Source organism: Mustelus asterias, unplaced genomic scaffold (assembly GCF_964213995.1).
Source record: "Mustelus asterias unplaced genomic scaffold, sMusAst1.hap1.1 HAP1_SCAFFOLD_123, whole genome shotgun sequence".
NCBI classification, from domain to species: Eukaryota; Metazoa; Chordata; class Chondrichthyes; order Carcharhiniformes; family Triakidae; genus Mustelus; species Mustelus asterias.
The window spans coordinates 105960-125000 of record NW_027590161.1 but is presented as its reverse complement, the minus strand read 5'-3'; the positions used below and the strand labels follow the sequence as shown (position 1 = coordinate 125000).

The 19041-nt window shown below is 45.1% G+C and overlaps 1 long non-coding RNA gene across 1 annotated transcript in view; it reads left to right on the top strand.

Annotated features, from left to right (window-relative positions):
* The window catches only part of LOC144484695 (uncharacterized), a 971557-nt gene extending 953612 nt beyond the window's left edge, over nucleotides 1-17945 (top strand). The window contains exon 3 of the long non-coding RNA XR_013496102.1: nucleotides 17912-17945. This is a non-coding gene — a long non-coding RNA (uncharacterized LOC144484695). The remainder of the gene's footprint in view (nucleotides 1-17911) is intronic.
* Nucleotides 17946-19041: the final 1096 nt, after the last annotated feature.

Here is a 19041-nt window from a genome sequence, read left to right as displayed (position 1 = left end):
TCACACAAGTTAGCATAGGATGAATCACGAAAAACAGGTGCCGAAGATCACCGAAAAACTGGAACTTCAAAACACACACCTGCATTTTTATTTCATTTCTCTATTCATCGCGTCCCACTCTCTGGTGGCCCTAAATTCTGTGTCACCGAGAAGGAGCATGGGAAGGTCTGTCGTGCAGCTTCAGGAAGGATTTTGCAGCTTCGGAAAGAGTGAGGCTGTAAAGTCCCGTCCCCTGTGTCCAGTTCCTAATTCTAGAAAGTCTGTTTAACTGTATTGATTTTCTTATCATTTACTGCACTGTGTTTGCTGCTCTTGTTAGAACATAGAACACAGAAAGCCACAGCACAAACAGGCCCTTCGGCCCACAAGTTGCGCCGATCATATCCCCACCTCTAGGCCTATCTATAGCCCTCAATCCCATTAAATCCCATGTACTCATCCAGAAGTCTCTTAAAAGACCCCAACGAGTTTGCCTCCACCACCACCGACGTCAGCCGATTCCACTCACCCACCACCCTCTGAGTGAAAAACTTACCCCTGACATCTCCTCTGTACCTACCCCCCAGCACCTTAAACCTGTGTCCTCTCGTAGCAACCATTTCAGCCCTTGGAAATAGCCTCTGAGAGTCTACCCTATCCAGACCTCTCAACATCTTGTAAACCTCTATCAGGTCACCTCTCATCCTTCGTCTCTCCAGGGAGAAGAGACCAAGCTCCCTCAACCTATCCTCATAAGGCATGCCCCCCAATCCAGGCAACATCCTTGTAAATCTCCTCTGCACCCTTTCAATGGCTTCAACATCTTTCCTGTAATGAGGTGACCAGAACTGCGCGCAGTACTCCAAGTGGGGTCTAACCAGGGTCCTATAAAGCTGCAGCATTATCTCCCGACTCCTAAACTCAATCCCTCGATTAATGAAGGCTAGTACGCCGTACGCCTTCTTGACCGCATCCTCCACCTGCGAGGCCGATTTAAGAGTCCTATGGACCCGGACCCCAAGGTCCTTCTGATCCTCTACACTGCTAAGAATGGTACCCTTCATATTATACTGCTGCTTCATCCCATTGGATCTGCCAAAATGGATCACTACACACTTATCCGGGTTGAAGTCCATCTGCCACTTCTCCGCCCAGTCTTGCATTCTATCTATGTCTCGCTGCAACTTCTGACATCCCTCCAAACTATCCACAACACCACCTACCTTGGTGTCGTCAGCAAACTTACCAACCCATCCCTCCACTTCCTCATCCAGGTCATTTATGAAAATGACAAACAGCAAGGGTCCCAGAACAGATCCCTGGGGCACTCCACTGGTCACTGACCTCCATGCAGAGAAAGACCCCTCCACAGCCACTCTCTGCCTTCTGCAGGCAAGCCAGTTCTGGATCCACAAGGCAACGGCCCCTTGGATCCCATGCCCTCTCACTTTCTCAAGAAGTCTTGTTGTTTCTCCTGAATCTCTGTATCCAGTTATTAGTTATTTCAGCCACTGAAAATTGTCTCAGGGCCTATGGGCGAGGATGTCTTCTGTGTCCTGTGACTTTCCACAGACATGTGACCTCAAACGCTATTCCATCGTCAGTAAAAGATTGAGACAGAATCCTTTTAACCCTCTGCATATAACACCAGTTCACTCACCCAATCACCAGGCCGCAGAATCAATTTTATTGGTCATACCTGCACAGCAGGATCTCACAGAGACAGAACGTATTTCGTTAAATTTGTAATTTATTCATCAGTGTCACAAGTATGCGAACATTAACATTGCAATGAAGTTCTAATAAAAATCCCTGAGTTGCCACACTCCAGCGCCTGTTCAGGGACACTGGGGGAGAATTTAGCATGGCCAATGCACCTCACCAGCACAACTGTCAGAGAGTGGGAGGAAATCGGAGCACCCGGAGGAAACCCACGCAGACACAGGGAGAACGTGCAGACTCTGCACAGACAGTAGCCAAGCCTGGAATTGATCCAGGACCCCTGGTGTTATGAGGCAACAAAGCTATCCCCTGTGCCAACACAAACTCTCCGAGAGTCACAGGAACACAAACACACATAAATTGACACAGACATTTACTGAGAGAAGCAATCAGATTTAGACACTTACTCCCACTTACACACAAATTCAAGAACGAAAATTGCTTTAACACTCAGCCTCAGTGGAAAAAGCCTGCTTGCATTCACTCTATCTATACCCATCAACATCTTATACACCTCTATCAAATCTCCCCTCATTCTTCTAGGCGCCAGGGAATCAAGTCCCAACTTGTTCAGTCTCTCTCTGTAGCTCAGCTTCTCATGTCCCGACAAAATCCTTGTGAACCTTCTCTGCACCCTTTCAACCTTATTTACATCCTTCCTGTAACTAGGTGACCAAAACTGTACACAATACTCTAAATTCTGCCTCACCAATGCCTTATATAACCTTACCATAACACTCCAACTTTCAAACTCGATACTCCGATTTATAAAGGCCAATGTACCAAAGGCACTCTTTACGACCCTATCCACCTGTGACGCCACTTTTAGGGAATTCTGTACCTGTATTCCCAGATCCCTCTGTTCAACTGCACTCTTCAGAGTCCGACCATTTACCCTGTACGTTCTACTTTGGTTTGTCCTTCCAAAGTGCAATATCTCACACTTGTCTGCGTTAAATTCCATTTGGCATTTATCAGCTCATTTTTCCAGTTGGTCCAAATCCCTCTGCAAGCTTTGAAAACCTTCCTCACTGTCCACTACACCTCCAATCTTTGTATCATCAGCAAATTTGCTGATCCAATTTACCACATTATCATCCAGATCATTGATATAGATGACAAACAACAATGGACCCAACACCGATCCCTGCGGCACACCACAAGTCAAAGGCCTCCACTCAGAGAAGCAATCCTCCACAACCACTCTCTGGCTTCTTCCATTGAGCCAGTGTCTAATCCAATTTACTAAATCCCCATGTATACCCAGCGACTGAACCTTTCTGAGTAACCTCCCATGAGGGACCTTGCCAAAGGCCTTGCTGAAATCCAGGTAGACAACATCCACCGCCTTCCCTTCATCCACTTTCCTGGTAACCTCCTCTAAAAACTCTAATAGATTGGTCAAACATGACCTACCACGCACAAAGCCATGTTGACTCTCCCTAATAAGTCTCTGTCATCCAAATGTTTGTAGATTCTATCCCTTATCACATCCTTCCAATAACTTGCCCACCACTGACGTCAACCTTACTGGCCTATAAATTCCTGCATTTCTTTTGGAACCTTTTTTAAACAACGGAACAACATGAGCCACCCTCCAATCATCCGGCACCTCCCCCGCGAATACTGACATTTTAAATATGTCTGCCAGGGCCCCTGCAAGTTCAACACTAGCTTCCCTCAAGGTCCGTGGGAATACCCTGTCCGGTCCTGGGGATTTATCCACTCTGATTTGCCTCAAGACAGCGAGCACCTCCTCCCCTTTAATCTGTAAAGGTTCCATGACCTCCCTACCTGTTTGCCCTATTTCCGTAGACTCCATGCCCGTTTCTTGTATAGGTCCGGGTCGCCTGACTTGAATGCCTCAGACCTGCACTTCAGTAAGCAGTGGATATCCCTGTTCATCTCGTTGGGAAACACACACAATATCTTCTTGGGCACACAGTCTTCTACACACTTCCCAATGAAGTCAGTTACTGTCGTGACCTACTCGTTCAGGCTGGTCGCAGCGTTTTTAAATATTGACCAGTCCCCGGACTCTAAGCAGTCACGTAGGAGGTCTTTCGATTCCTCAGACCAACACTGCACGACTTTATTTGTTGGATCATCCCGCTTTAGCCTTTGCGTGTAAGCCTAGAGCAGGAGCAGAGCCTTGTGGTCTGATTTGTCTAACTCTCTCTTCGCCCAGTTGCATCTTTCCTGATGCACACTCTCAAAGAACAACGGGCAAAGAAATGGGCAGCACAGGAATAGGCCCTTCGACCCTCTCCAAACTTGTGCTTATCATGATGCCCGATTTTAAAATAAAACATTCTGCGCTTACTCGATCCGTATCCCTCTTACCTCAAATAATGTATCAATCTAGATGCCTCTTAAATGTTGCTCATGTGCCTGATTCCACCACCTCCCCTGGTAGCGCATTCCAGGCACCGACACTCTGTGTGAAAAACTGAAATATTAAGGGCACATCTCCCTTAATATTTCCTCCTGCATTTGAAACCGCTGCCCCCTTGTAATTGACACTTCCACCCTTGGAGAAAATCCTCTGACTATCCACCCTGTCTGTGCCTCTCACAATTTTGTAAACCTCTATCAGGTCTCCCCTCAGCCTCCGTCTTTCCAGTGTAAACAATCCTGGTTTAGTCAGCCTCTCCTCATAGCCAGCGGAGCTAACTTCTTCCTAACTTAAGTTACTGTTATAAACACCATTCCTCTCACAATAACGGCTTCCCCCATCATCACGCCCTCACTCCCGCCCCATCTATCCTTCTCTCTTCCTCTTTTTCACTTTCACTCGCTCAGAGACTTCCTCTCTCACTCTTATCCATTCATTTTCCCAGCCTCGCACTCTTTCTAGATTCAGCCCATCCCACAAGCCGTCCCTCTCTCTCGTGTTCATCTCTCTCCTTCCACATCAGGGCACGTTTCTGAACACTGTATCAGATGTGGGTCCAGTGTCATTTGGAGCCTGTGCATTGCTGGTCACAGTTAAATCTGTTATTTTACTGCTCTAAGAGGTGATGTGATTGTATCTGCTGCAGGGCCTGAATTTTCTAAGATGTCCCATTGTTTCTGAATATTTTCTCAGTTTGAGAAGCTGCAGTAGATTTCAGGATAAAAAACAAATTTCTTTTCAGACTAAATAGTTCCAAATTATTGATCGACAGAATTTTGCAATTTATGCTAAACTCTAACCCACTTAAATCACATCACAGAATGTCCACAGTTAAAGATCACACAGAGAGACACGGTAACAATTGAAACTCAATTCCTGAAATGTGACAGTCCAGTAACAGATATCACTGAAACTATCTGAGATCTAGAGGTGGGACTGATGGTGTTTGAGTGGACAGCATCTTTCCACTTGTTATTAGTTGATAAATGTGATCAACAGAATCCAGTGTTTGGAAAGAAGTCAATCCTAAAAATAAATATTTTCCATCACTGAAGTCAATGTTGTAATCTGTTTATTCATATATTTTTTTTAAACTTCAAACCAGGTTGCTGCCACAATGTCCCTCAGGTGACTTTACAGTGTATAAATTATAGGCTTTGGGAATATATAACCTCAGATGTTAAAGTCAGAGAGACTGCCAGCAGCTCGAAGGGACACATCACTTCACACTGAAAATGGCGTCTCCAATCCGCATGGTTCAGAAAATATTCTACCCAATCATCGCCATTATTGGTGTTCCCGGTGAGTGACTTTAACCATTGAGGTTGTGTAAATCTGTGTGTGAACGGCTCTCTGATTCTAAACTCTGGCTGAAAATGCTCCATGCTGATCTCATGCTCGCTGTTATACAGACTCCAGGTCAACGGTGTAATTTACTTAAATCGAATGGCTCGAAATATCTCTGCGTTTTTAATCCCTTTCATCAACTGTCAGTGAGCCTCTGTGTGTTCCTCATGGGTTCACTACTCAATGAAGTTAATGTATTGAGTAGTGAACTAATCAATCTTAACTATTACATAAGAACATAAGAAATAGGAGCAGGAGTAGGCCATCTAGCCCCTCGAGCCTGCCCCGCCATTCAATAAGATCATGGCTGATCTGACATGGATCAGTTCCACTTACCCGCCTGATCCCCATAACCCTTAATTCCCTTACCGCTCAGGAATCCATCCATCCGCGCTTTAAACATATTCAGCGAGGTAGCCTCCACCACCTCAGTGGGCAGAGAATTCCAGAGATTCACCACCCTCTGGGAGAAGAAGTTCCTCCTCAACTCTGTCTTAAACCGACCCCCCTTTATTTTGAGGCTGTGTCCTCTAGTTTTAACTTCCTTACTAAGTGGAAAGAATCTCTCCGCCTCCACCCTATCCAGCCCCCGCATTATCTTATAAGTCTCCATAAGATCCCCCCTCATCCTTCTAAACTCCAACGAGTACAAACCCAATCTCCTCAGCCTCTCCTCATAATCCAAACCCCTCATCTCCGGTATCAACCTGGTGAACCTTCTCTGCACTCCCTCCAATGCCAATATATCCTTCCTCATATAAGGGGACCAATACTGCACACAGTATTCCAGCTGCGGCCTCACCAATGCCCTGTACAGGTGCATCAAGACATCCCTGCTTTTATATTCTATCCCCCTCGCAATATAGGCCAACATCCCATTTGCCTTCTTGATCACCTGTTGTACCTGCAGACTGGGCTTTTGCGTCTCATGCACAAGGACCCCCAGGTCCCTTTGCACGGTAGCATGTTTTAATTTGTTTCCATTGAGATAGTAATCCCATTTGTTATTATTTCCTCCAAAGTGTATAACTATTGTAAGATTGGATCTCAGTGAAGGTGATGTCTCTGAAATAAAGTTCAGTGGGAGTAAGAATATAATCGAAATTTGAGTGTGGATCACTAACCAGAGTGGAATACCGGACACCAGTGAACAAGTATTGCAGGTTATATTTGTCAGTGTGAAATTCTACTGATTGTGGTTCTTTCACCTGAGTGGAATATCTGATCGAAGTCTCCTTTAATATCTGGCACTATCTGTCCATGTAGAATTGTATTGTGTTTAGGAAAAGAATTGAAATGAAATAAGTTGTTTCCATTTTAAACATATACTATTTCAATTTGGTGAGTGAAATGTCCATTCTGTGGAGCTGTCTGAGTCTTTTACCTTTGGAATATGTTGAAAACAGGAAGAGTTTGGCTTTTTAATTCTTTTTTAAATCCAATTCAATCAAATCAAGTCCAATTCAGAGTCTCAACAAGTTGAGACATTCCCGATCCAAGCTGACAAGACGGGGCTCTCACCTCCTGTCTGGGGCTTGATCTACATGATCCAAGCTGATTGGAGTAGGCATTGCACTTCCTCCAAGGCTTGATCTCATTTGCATCTTCGCCAAAAGGCCGAGTTGCCGCTTTTAAAAATTTCTTCAAATTAAGCTAAAATGCAACCTTATGACTTCAACCAAGCACAGCATGTCGATACTACACTTGATCTGAGCCAAAAGGCCAAGAGTTTGGCTTTGCTTTAATGATGTTTGGTGGTGATTGTGTGATGTGAAATTTCTCCATACCTCGGCTTTGTGTTGAAAAGAACCAGGTTTCAGCGAGTTCCTGATATTTAAACAACCCAATTACAAACCGAGGAGTATTCTGTGATTGTCAAAGATTTTGTGATCTGTTCACATTTCCATTGATCTGGAAATGGATTCCAATGTTCTTTTTCCGGATTGTTATGGTTATGTCTAAACTGCGTTGCTGCTTCAAGCGATTTGTGAATCTGATCACCTGAAGCCCTAAACTCCTCGAAAGCATTCAGATACTTGAATTCTACAGAGTGATTGGGAAACACATTGTTCTGATCAGAATGCAGAACCTGACACTGAGCTGTGGTGAAATTAATTTCCAATTTGAATACCCAATTTGCAAGTTTATAATTTATTATTAATGTGTTATTGTGTTGAGTTGTATTCTTCCACTCTGGTCATTCTCATTCTCAATTTGGATTGGTTTGTAAATTTTGAAATTATCGTTTTCCTTCCTGATTCCATATTGTTTATGTAAATGGTGAAGGACAGTGATCCCAGCGCTGATCCTTGTGGAAAACCACTTCCCACCTTCCAGCAATCAAAGAAAATCCCTTTACTCCGGCTCCCTGTGTGGTGTCTTTGTAACCAGCTTCTCGTCATTCTGCTGCTGGTCCTCTAACTCCACTTCCTCTGAGTTTACTGAAGTCTGTTAACTTACTGAAGGTATCTAGAAACACCATATCATTCCTGATAATTGCTAAAATTATTCAATGAAATCTGTCAAGAATGATCTTAATTTTGGAATATGTGCTGAATGTTCTTTATCACAGCCTGTGTTACTTGACGTATTATTTTAGTCTTTTGAAGTTAGTTCATTTATTTTTTTTTACGTTGAGGTTGCGACTGGACAACTGCTCTTTGGATTTTTAAAAAATTTAGTTTCTGTTTAAACTCAAGAAAAAACATAAACCTTCTCTTGTTTTCCATTCCAGTGGGTAACTTCTAATGATCAGATGCTTAAGAAGGCTGGCATGACAATATTCTTTATTAGCTGGTATGTGGAAGATAGAAGCAGAGAGGCCATGATGGAGATGTATGAAACGCTGTGTCATTTCAGAAATCGTGCTGGTCATCCTGCACAGCAAGATCCCACAATCACATTGCAATGTGGCAGCAGCCAGATTTAAAACACAATTGTCGGTGTGAATCGGTGAAAAGCTAAAACACACCATCACAGATTCATCCTCAGTAACACAATCACTGTTTACAAAAACAACCTTTTGGGAGGAGGAAGGGATTGATTAAGGAAAGAAAAATAGAGTATGAAAGTAACCTACAGTAGAACATAACGACTGACTTGAAAATATGTCTATCGGTATGTAAAGAGAAACAGATTGACAAACTAGGACCTTTGCAGTCAGAAATGGGAGATACCATCACGGGGAACAAAGTAATAGCCGAGGAATTAAATCGTACATTGCTTCGATCTTCAGAAAGGAAGATATGAATAGCCTACCAAAAGTTCAGAGAGGAACAAGTTTTAGAGAGAAGCTGAAGGAAATTTGAATTTGTAGAGAAATTGTTTTGGGGGAAATGATGGGATTGAAGGTGCATAAATCTCTCGGTCCTGATAATCTTCATCCCAGAGTACTTAAGGAAGTGTTCCTGGGAATAGCAGATCCAATTATGGTTATTTTCCAATTTTATTGGACTCTGGGCTGGTTCCTACAGACTGGAGGGTAGCTAATGCAAGCCCGGTATTCAGACAGGACTGGAGAGAGAAAGAAGTGACTATGGACCAGTGAGCCTAACGTCGGTGCTGGGGAAGTTGCAAGAGTCAAATTTCAAGGATTTCATAGCTCGGCATTTGGAAGGCAGCGCCATAATCAGACAAAGGCAGCATGGATTTACAAAAGGGAAATCATGATGAGAATATCTTGGAATTGTTTGAGGGTGGAACTCGTAGAGTTGATCGAGGGAAACTAGTGGGTGTGCTTTATTTAGCCTTCCAGAAGGGTTACTGAATGCATCATCATGGGGCGGCACGGTAGCACAGTGGTTCGCACTGCTGCTTCACAGCTCCAGGGACCAGGGTTCGATTCCCGGCTTGGGTCACTGTCCGTGTGGAGTTTGCACATTCTCCTCGTGTCTGCGTGGGTTTCCTCCAGGTGCTCCGGTTTCCTCCCACAGTCCAAAGATGTGCGGGTTAGGTTGACTGGCCATGCTAAAATTGCCCCTTAGTGTCCTGGGATGCGTAGATTAGAGGGATTAGCGGGTAAGCTATGTAGGGATATGGGGGGAGGGCCTGGGTGGGATTGTGGTCGGTGCAGACTCGATGGGCCGAATGGCTTCTTTCTGTGCTGTAGGGTTTCTATGATTTCTATGATACTATGATTTCCAAATTTGCAGATGGTACAAAGCTGGGTGGGAGGGTGAGCTGTGAGGAGGGTGAAGAGAATATTCAGCGTGATTTGGACAGGCTGAGGGTGTGGTCATACACATGGCAGATGCAGTTTAATGTGGATCACTGTGAGGATATCGACTCTGGGAGGAATATTAGGAAGACAAGTTATTATTGAATGGGTGTAAATTGAGGGAGGTGGATTCTCATCAAAACCTTGGTGTCCTCGTGCATCATTCACTGCACGGAACCAGGCAGGTACAGCAGGCAGGAATGGAGCTAAATGGTCTGTAAGCTTTCATAGAGACATGATTCCTATTGAGCGATAGGGATGATTTGCTGCAATTTATAAAGGATTGGTGAGGCCACACCTGGATATTTGTGTACAGTTTTGGTGTCCTGATCTGAGGAAGGATGTCCTTGCTATAGAGGAAGTACAGCGACGGTTTACCAGGCTGATTCCTGGGATGACAGGTCTGTCATATGAGGAGAGATTAGATTGGTTAGGATTATATTCAATGGAAATTTGTAGAGTGAGAGGGAACCTCAGAGAAACGTATTAAATTCTAACAGAATGAGGCAGGGTCGATTCAGAAAGAATGTTGCCAATGGTGGGGGGAGTCGAGAACTAGGGGGTCATAGTTTCAGGATGAGGGACAAACCTTTTGGAACTGAGGTGAGGAGAAATTTATTCAGTCAGAGGGTGGTAAATGTGTGGAATTCACTGCCACCGAATGTTGTTAAGTCAATTTAATTCAGAATAGTGAGAGGGGAACTCATAGAAACTTATAAAATTCAAACACGATTAGACAGGGTCGATTCAGAAAGAATGTTATCAATGGTGGGGGGAGTCCACAACTGGCTGTCTTAGTTTGTTGATGAGGGAAAACCTTTTTAGAACTGAGGTGAGGAGAAATTTCTTCAGTCAGAGGGTGTGAATGTGTGGAATTCACAGGCGTTCTGTGACTTCAACAATAAATTAGATATAGCTCGAGGGGCTGAAGGGATGAAAGATTTGGGGTAAGGAGGAATCAAGATATTACATTTGATGATCAGGCACAATAAAAATGAATGGCGGCACAGGCTCCTACTCATGCTTCTGGTTGATATGTTTCAATGGCTCGGCTGGAATAAAACAGTGGAGGACCCCCCTTACCACGTACCCTATCCCCTCTCACCCCCCGAAGACAATTTATCTTCTCACCTCTCCCTGACTCTCGGGCTTCTCTCTCTCTCTACTCTCTCTCTCTTTCTCTCTCTTGCACACTCCTCTTTTTCTCTCTCTCTCCCTCACTGATAACACACTCTAACGAGAGCGTTGGGTGAGAGAGTTGGAAAACCGACAATTGCATCCTGAGTGGAATGAATTGACGCGGCTGCTGCAGTTTTATTGAACGATTCATCTCATAAAATTAAACACAGTAACTGTATGGAATGACGCCAATGGAAAAGGCATCCTGAGACCCCTGAGATTAGGCCTTGAATTGAGGGCCCAGTCACCGAGAATGCAATAAACCTTGGGGACAAAGAACAGGATTCTCCTCACCCCAGTGACGCAGGACTATGCTTTCCAGCCTCAAAATATCCAACACACGGATGGAAGGGGCAAGAGGGAAAAGAGAACCACTGTTCTCCACCCTCTGTCCCATCCGCACACTCCACATATATCCCACAACAATAAAACAAAACGCAAGGGGATTTTACTTTCCATTAATTTTAGGATGCAACATTGAAGCAAATGGATGGAGAGAGAGAGGAAAAGTTGTGGTGACAGAGGCAGAGATATTGAACCCCCTTCCCTACCCACTCCCCTCAAATAATAAATCCTCCAACTCTCACCACCCTTTCTAAAAACGCAAGCGGGTCACAGGGATTGAGAACAAGCCTTTATCAAGGGCAGGGGTTTGATTTTTATCACCTCCTCCCTCCCATGTGCTTTAACGTCACTTGCCTTTTAAGTTGTGTGGTTACCCTTTGCAGTTCTGTATATGCTGCAGGCCATTGATGCACGGCAAGATCCCATGGGCAGCAATGTTTCCACACCGCCCAACCTAGTCGTCAAGTGGCTAAAACCAAAATCGGGAAGACGCTGTTCATTTCCTCAGGATACATTTCAAAACAGGCTGTCTCAGGATTGGAGTGTTTAAACATCACACTTTCTGGAAAGATGTGACAGGGACATCAGCAGTTACTGCACACAGGAAAACCTCCACCCCCAAATCCTGTGCCATTTTCCCTCCACCCCAACTCCACAACGTTCAGCTATCTCTCCCCCTGTTTAACCTGATCCTCCCTTTTCTCTCTCGCTCCGTAACATCAGCCCTTCCTCAGTCTGTTTCCCCACTCACTCACTGCCTCTCTCACAAGCCACACGATGGAGATACAGAGACACAGATAGAGAGACAGTTTCATGAGAAAGAGGTTGATGCCCTTTTAACAAGCCATGTCAAATTGCCGAAGTGGAACACCTTGCGTTGTAATCTGTGAAAGGTGTGTGGTAAGGTGTGAACTGTTCTTCATTAACATTTAGTGGTTCACTAACAGAAATATTTGGCACTCGCTTTAAGTGAACAATTAACAATTTAATTATTTAACCAACGGGGAACTTTAGTTAAGGAAGGAACATTGTGAATGAAGTAAGATTCTACTGGGAATGCTGTTCAAATAAATACAAGGACCATTCGTTAACAGAAAAAAAGAACAAAACATGGTCACTCGCAAAAATGTATACAATTTTGTTTTGTGGCTTTGGAAAACTTTTGGCATTCGTCTTTGTATTCCGCTGCCTGCAAGTTATTTCTGATTCAGATCGATAGATGGAGAGGTCTATTAAGTGAAATTCCAAGCTGGAGAGAGCTGCTCTTTCCCTCTCTCGGCTATGAGAGGTGGCAGCCCTTCAGTTGAACTGCAGGCAGGCAGTTGATCCCCTGTTTTTATAACTGTGATGACCTATGAATCTTCCTGCACCAGGATTGATCTGATCTTGTCCACAATACTAAATTCACATGTGACAGCTTCCTGATAGCTGAGTGTCTTCTTTCAACTGATAGGCTGAACTCAAAATTCAAAAGCCTGCAAAACATGTTACTGAGGCAACCTTGATGCTTGGTCTTTGCGACAAATCTTGCAGTCTGTGTACTCTGTCTGTACCTGCATTTTAAGCCTCCAAGCATTGACACGAGTCCAACTTTAAAGGGACACAAAACCAGCTTTTAAAGGGGCCACACTTCAGAAACTCAGCTTCGCCACACCAGACATAGAGCGAGAGCTCCGACAATCACCACCACAGCAAACTGCATTCAAATAGAACCCTGTGCATTTCATTTCACCTTCACATTTATCTCTCTGCCTCAGACACATTTTTTATTCCACAATTACACCCGCTTCTAGTTAAAGAACTTTCATTCCAGGCCATCAAGAATTATTTACAGTGATGAGATTAATTGTTAATCTGACCTCACTGCTGTTAATTTAGAGATTTCTGATGCAACTTGTGCACAGGAAGATCCAAAGCACAGAGGCAGTTTCAAAATTCAGTTCAAAGTTTATGATTGTTTTCTGTGTGTGTGTGTGTTTCTTGTGTTAATGTACATACTGAGGCTGGAATATTGGTCGCACAGTAAGATCCCGCAGGCAGCAATGTGAATGTCCCCTCGGCCCTCTGCAGAAAGTGTTCATGAAACTCCCTCACTCCCATTTTTCAAGTTTAAGCATTTTTATATTCAAGGCCTTGGAACCTTCTTTGCAGTCCGTGAACTATTTTCAAAGAGGATGATCATTGTTCCAAGGCAGGCAAAAGGCCCATGACAGTGCATGCACAGCAAGATCCCACAGCAGCGAAACTAATCGAATGAGACACAGACATTCCCCTGCTTCCATCCGCACACCTTCTGTGAGATCCTTCCTTCACTGCACCCAATAAAAAGCCCCACACACCTACCGCTCTGTGTGTGTGCATTGTCCCAAGTCTGGAGAATTCCTTTCACTTCCCTGGAAAGATCAAACTCTCTCTTAACACTGAGACAACCTTTTAAAACAAGTTCTGCAGCAAGATCGCACAAGGTGCAGTTAGCAGTGTGGGGTGTCTTTTACACTGTTTAATGGAATGTACCCCTGAAAAGTGTGAGCTGGTACACTTTAGAAGGAGTAATTTGACAAGGAAGTACTCAATGAATGTTCGGACTCCAGGAAGATCTATGGCAGAATGTGACCTTTGTGTATTTGACCACAGATCTTTGAAAGCAGAAGTGCATGTTAGTAAGGTGGTGAAACTGGCATTTGGGACACTTGCCTTTACCAATCGAGGCAAAGATTACAAAAGCAGGGAAGTAATGTTGGAATTGTATAGATCTTTGGTGAGGCCCCAACTGGAGTACTGCGTGATGTTCTGGTCGCCACATTATAGGAAGGATGTGATTGCGCTGGATGGGGGTGCAGAGGAGATTCACCAAGATGCTGCCTTGGATGGAAGATCTACGTTGTGAAAAGAGGTTGCGTTATATTAACGATATTAACGTTATAGCAAAGAAGACTGGGGGGGCGATCTGATCGATGTGTACAAGATTATGAGGGACATGGACAGATTGGGTAAGGAGCAGCTGTTCCCCTTATCTGAAGGGTCAGTCACGAGGAGACACAGGTTCACGGTGAGGGCAAGGAGGTTTTGGGGGGGATGTGAGAAAATACTTTTTTACCCAGAGGATGGCGACAGTCTGGAATGCGCTGCCTGGGAGGGTGGTGGAGGCGAGTTGCCTCACATCCTTTAAAAGGTATCTGGATGAGCACTTGCCACATCATAACATTCAGGGCTCTGGACCAAGTGCTGGAAGATGGGGTTAGGTGGGATTTCAGGTCTTTCTAATGTGTCAGGGCAGACTGGATGGGCTGAAGTGCCTCTTCTGCACTGTATGATTCTAATATTCGATACCCTCAATTCATGGTTCTCCTCATTCTCTCTCACTCTTTCCTTCCCTCAATTTTTTTCCATTCAGACAAAAACATTGAAATGTAGAGAGAGAGAGAGAGTTCCACAGAGAGAATCTTCGAAAACTGAATTTAAATGCCAGCCCTGCTCCCCCCCCCCCCCCCCCCCCCGCCCCCCCCTGCCCACCTCCTGTCCCCTCTCAGTCTCTAGAAGCCGCTCAACTTCCTCTTTCAGTTTGGGAAGCGGCTGCTGATTCCTTCAGGACACTTTTTAAATCCTCTCAGACGATCTGACAGGGTTTGAGTGGAGCTGCAGCTGGTGACCACACACTGGAGACCCTCACATCCTGTCTCTCTTTCTCAAATGCTCTCCCTCCATCACCACCTCTGCTTTGACCTTCCACTCCCCTCGGGCCTCCCTCTGTCTCTGTTCCACCCACTCCCTCTCTTTTCTCCTCCTGCCGCTATCTCTCTCTCTCTCATTGTAAAGATGGATGTTCTTATCTAGGGCCAGGTCTTTGCAACCACACCCACCACCTCTTACTCCATCCCTCCTTCTAACTTCCTATTTCTGTCCATATCTCTGCTTCTTTCCCTCTCTTTCATGTGCACTGAGTTGAAAGGAGCGATGCAATATTTCTGAGCCACACTGCCAATAACCACAAATCATATTGCTGTGAGGGGGTGGGAAGAACCACCTTATCTGGGGGTCTCCAGTTAGGAGTCAGTGCCCAGCTTCCTGTCTCTGGAGAATAGCCTCAGTCAGAGCCCTGAGATTCCTTATTTACACAAATCAATCAATAGATCAATAAATCAATTAATTTATTAATTAATAACTACTGGGAGGCATATTTTAAAAAGTCTACCATAGGAATAGACACAGATTGTTCCCAATTTAAAGAGGGGAGTTTATATTTTCCTGTCACTGAGGGGATATGTATCCAAACTCACAATTCACATAACGCTGGGTGGAGGATTACACCAAGCGTGAGGCGGGGGGAATGAAATGTCTCTTCCCCCCCCCCCCCTTTGTCCTCTCTGGATATGGTCACAGTGCTGCCCATGGGATCATGCTGTGCTTCAAAGCCCCACAAAGAAATCTGGAAAGGGAGAGTGAGAGATTCTGGAGGGAGGTGAACAGGAATGGGGAGAAAGCGAGATGGAGAGAGCAATACTGGGGTGAGATAGAGAGATATGGGGAGAAACAGGAGGAGAGAGAGAACAATTGGAGAGCGATAGGGAGATATGGGGTAAAGTTATAATGAGAATGAAGAATGGAAACGCACTGGATAAGAGAGAAATCCAGATAGAGGGGAATAAAGCTGGTCGGAGAGAAGAAGAGTTTAGGAAGAGATAGATAGGGAAGCAAAGGAGAAGGCATAGAGAGAGGGAGAGGAGAAAGGAAAAAAGAGACAGACAGAGGATATAATCTGTAAATTAGAAGCAGAAAGGCTGCGGAGGAGAGTCAACATGGGGAGGAAATTTGGAGAGGGGAAGTTAAATAGAAAAATCCTGAATTGAATTCCAACTCCACCAGCTGTCCAACCCAGAGAGGTGTTCAATCCGGGGTGGGCTCTGATAATTGGGTGCAGGAAGGGATTGCAGATTCTATTGCCAATCTCTGGTCTATCTCTGTCTGATTGGGAAACCATACCAGTCTGAAATAATCCTGTAAAACAGATCAGATGAGAAATCCAATCTCTCTGAAATATTTGAATGATCAGAATTTGCAGATTTGCTCCATCAAAGTGAGAGATGTGTAATTCACAGCTTCCTGTCCCCCAGTCCCTACTTAACCAGCGGTGTTACATTGGCTACTTTCCAATCTGCAATGTTAATCTCTAACACAACTCCTCCAACAACACCGCCAGCCCGGGAACCCCATTGGATTGATGCTGAAATCCTCTCCTTACTGTTGGTTCACACATGGAGAATGTTTACTCACTAATTTCCTGGCTCTTGTCCCTTTTTCTCTGACAGTTAATTTACTGGGAATTGTGATCCTGAGTCGGGGAAAGTGTGGCCTCTCCACCTGCACCACTCGCTACCTCGTGGCCATGGCAGTGGCGGATCTACTGTACATCATCATTAACCCCATTCTCAATGAAATAATTAATTATTATGCCCCCCTGAATTTCCTGTCCCTCACCTCTGTGTGTCGTGTTCACACTGTCCTGCGGGCTGGAGCCACAGACTGTTCTGTCTGGTTCACCGTCACTTTCTCCTTTGATCGATTTGTGGCCATTCGCTGCCAGAAACTGAAAATTAAATATTGCACCGGGAAAACTGCAGCTGTGATTCTGGCAACAACCGGCATCCTGCTCTATGTGAAAAACATCCCCATGTACTTTACAATTGATTCGGACTGGATAGTCAACAATGTCCAGTGGTTCTGTCAGACAAAGCCAAGCTACTGGACTGATCCAGGCTGGCATATATTTTCCTGGTTTGATCAGGTTTTAACCCCATTGCTCCCATTCGGTTTAATCCTGTTGATTAACACACTGACAGTCAGACACATTTTGGTGACCAGTCAAGTCCGGAAGGGTCTGAGGGCTCAGAGTCAGGGAGAGAATCACAGAGACCCCGAGATGGAGAGCAGAAGGAAGTCAATGATTTTACTCTTCAGCTTATCCGGAGCTTTCATTCTCCTCTGGTCTGTGTATATTGCATTTTTTATCTACACGAAAGTGAAAGGATTAACTTTCGCCACTGATCCTGAATATACATTTCAAGAAGTTGGATATATGCTGCGGGATTTCAATTGCTGCATAAACACAATTATTTATGTGGTGATTCAATCCAAGTTCAGGGAGCAGATCAGGATTGCGGTGAAATATCCACTCACATCAATTGTTCAATTAATGAAGAAACAAAACTGACTGACAGCCAATCGGAGACTGGGATCATTAACAAACCGCCTCAGCCAATCAGAGACCGGACGACCGCCTGAGCCAATCAGAGACTGGATTGCTCACTGAACATCTCAGCCAATCAGAGACAGGGATCACAACTGGCCGCCTCAGCCGTTCAGAGACTGGATTGCTAACTGACCACCTCAGCCAATCAGAGACTGGATTGCTAACTGACCGCCTCAGCCAATCAGAGACTGGATTGCTAACTGACTGCCTCAGCCAATCAGAGGGCAGACTGACGATTGCATGAATCAGCCAATCAGAATTGCCGCTCGCTTCCTGACAGCCAAGCCCACCAATGACTGGTCTCCGCACTTTGACAGCGGATGAGCCAATCAGAGACTGGGCTTTCTGACTGACAGCTATGTCAACCAATCAGAGCACCGGCAGCGAACGGCCCGCCCCCATGACAAACCCAGGCGCCCCATTCGCTGAGTGAATGACGCTTCAACCAATCAGGAAGCTGGTGTGTGCTTGTTTGTATCAGGGTCTGTGTGTGTGTGTGTGTGTGTGTGTGTGTGTCAGTGTGTGTCTGTCAGTGTCTGTGTGTGTGTGTGCCAGTGTGTGTGTGTCTGTCAGTGTCTATGTGTGTGTGTCTGTCAGTGTCTGTGTGTGTGTGTGCCAGTGTGTGTGTGTCTGTCAGTGTCTATGTGTGTGTGTGCCAGTGTGTGTGTGTGTGCCAGTGTGTGTGTGTCTGTCAGTGTCTATGTGTGTGTGTCTGTCAGTGTCTGTGTGTGTGTCTGTCAGTGTCTGTGTGTGCGTGTCTGTCAGTGTCTATGTATGTGTCTGTCAGAGTCTGTGTGTGTCAGTCAGTGTCTAAGTGTGTGTGTCTGTCAGTGTCTATGTGTGTGTCTGTCAGAGTCTGTGGGTGTGTCTGTCAGTGACTGTGTGTGTGTCTATTAGTGTCTGTGTGTGTGTGTGTGTGTGTCTGTCTGTCAGTGTCTGTGTGTGTGTCTGTCACCGTCTGTGTGTGTGTCTGTCAGTGTCCGTTGTGTTTCTGTCAGAGACGGTGTGTGTCTGTCAGAGTCTGTGTGTGTGTGTCTGTCAGTGTCTATGTGTGTGTCTGTCAGAGTCTGTGGGTTTGTCTGTCAATGTCTGTGTGTGTGTCTATTAGTGTCTGTGTGTGTGTGTGTGTGTCTGTCTGTCTGTCAGTGTCTGTGTGTGTGTCTGTCAGAGTCTGTGGGTTTGTCTGTCAATGTCTGTGTGTGTGTCTATTAGTGTCTGTGTGTGTGTGTGTGTGTGTCTGTCTGTCTGTCAGTGTCTGTGTGTGTGTCTGTCACAGTCTGTGTGTGTGTCTGTCAGTGTCCGTGTGTGTTTCTGTCAGTGTCCATGTGTGTTTCTGTCAGGGATGGTGTGTGTGTCTGTCAGAGTCTGTGTGTGTGTCTGTCAGTGTCTGTGCGTGTGTCTGACAGAGTCTGTGTATGTGTGTCTGTCTGAGTCTGTGTGTGTGTGTCTGTCAGTGTTTGTGTGTGTCTCTGTCAGAGTCTGTGTGTGTGTCTGTCAGAGTCTGTGCGTGTGTCTGTCCGTGTCTGTGTGTGTGTGTGTCTGTCAGTGTCTGAGTGTGTGTCTGTCAGAGTCTGTGTGTGTGTGTCTGTCTGAGTCTGTGTGTGTGTGTCT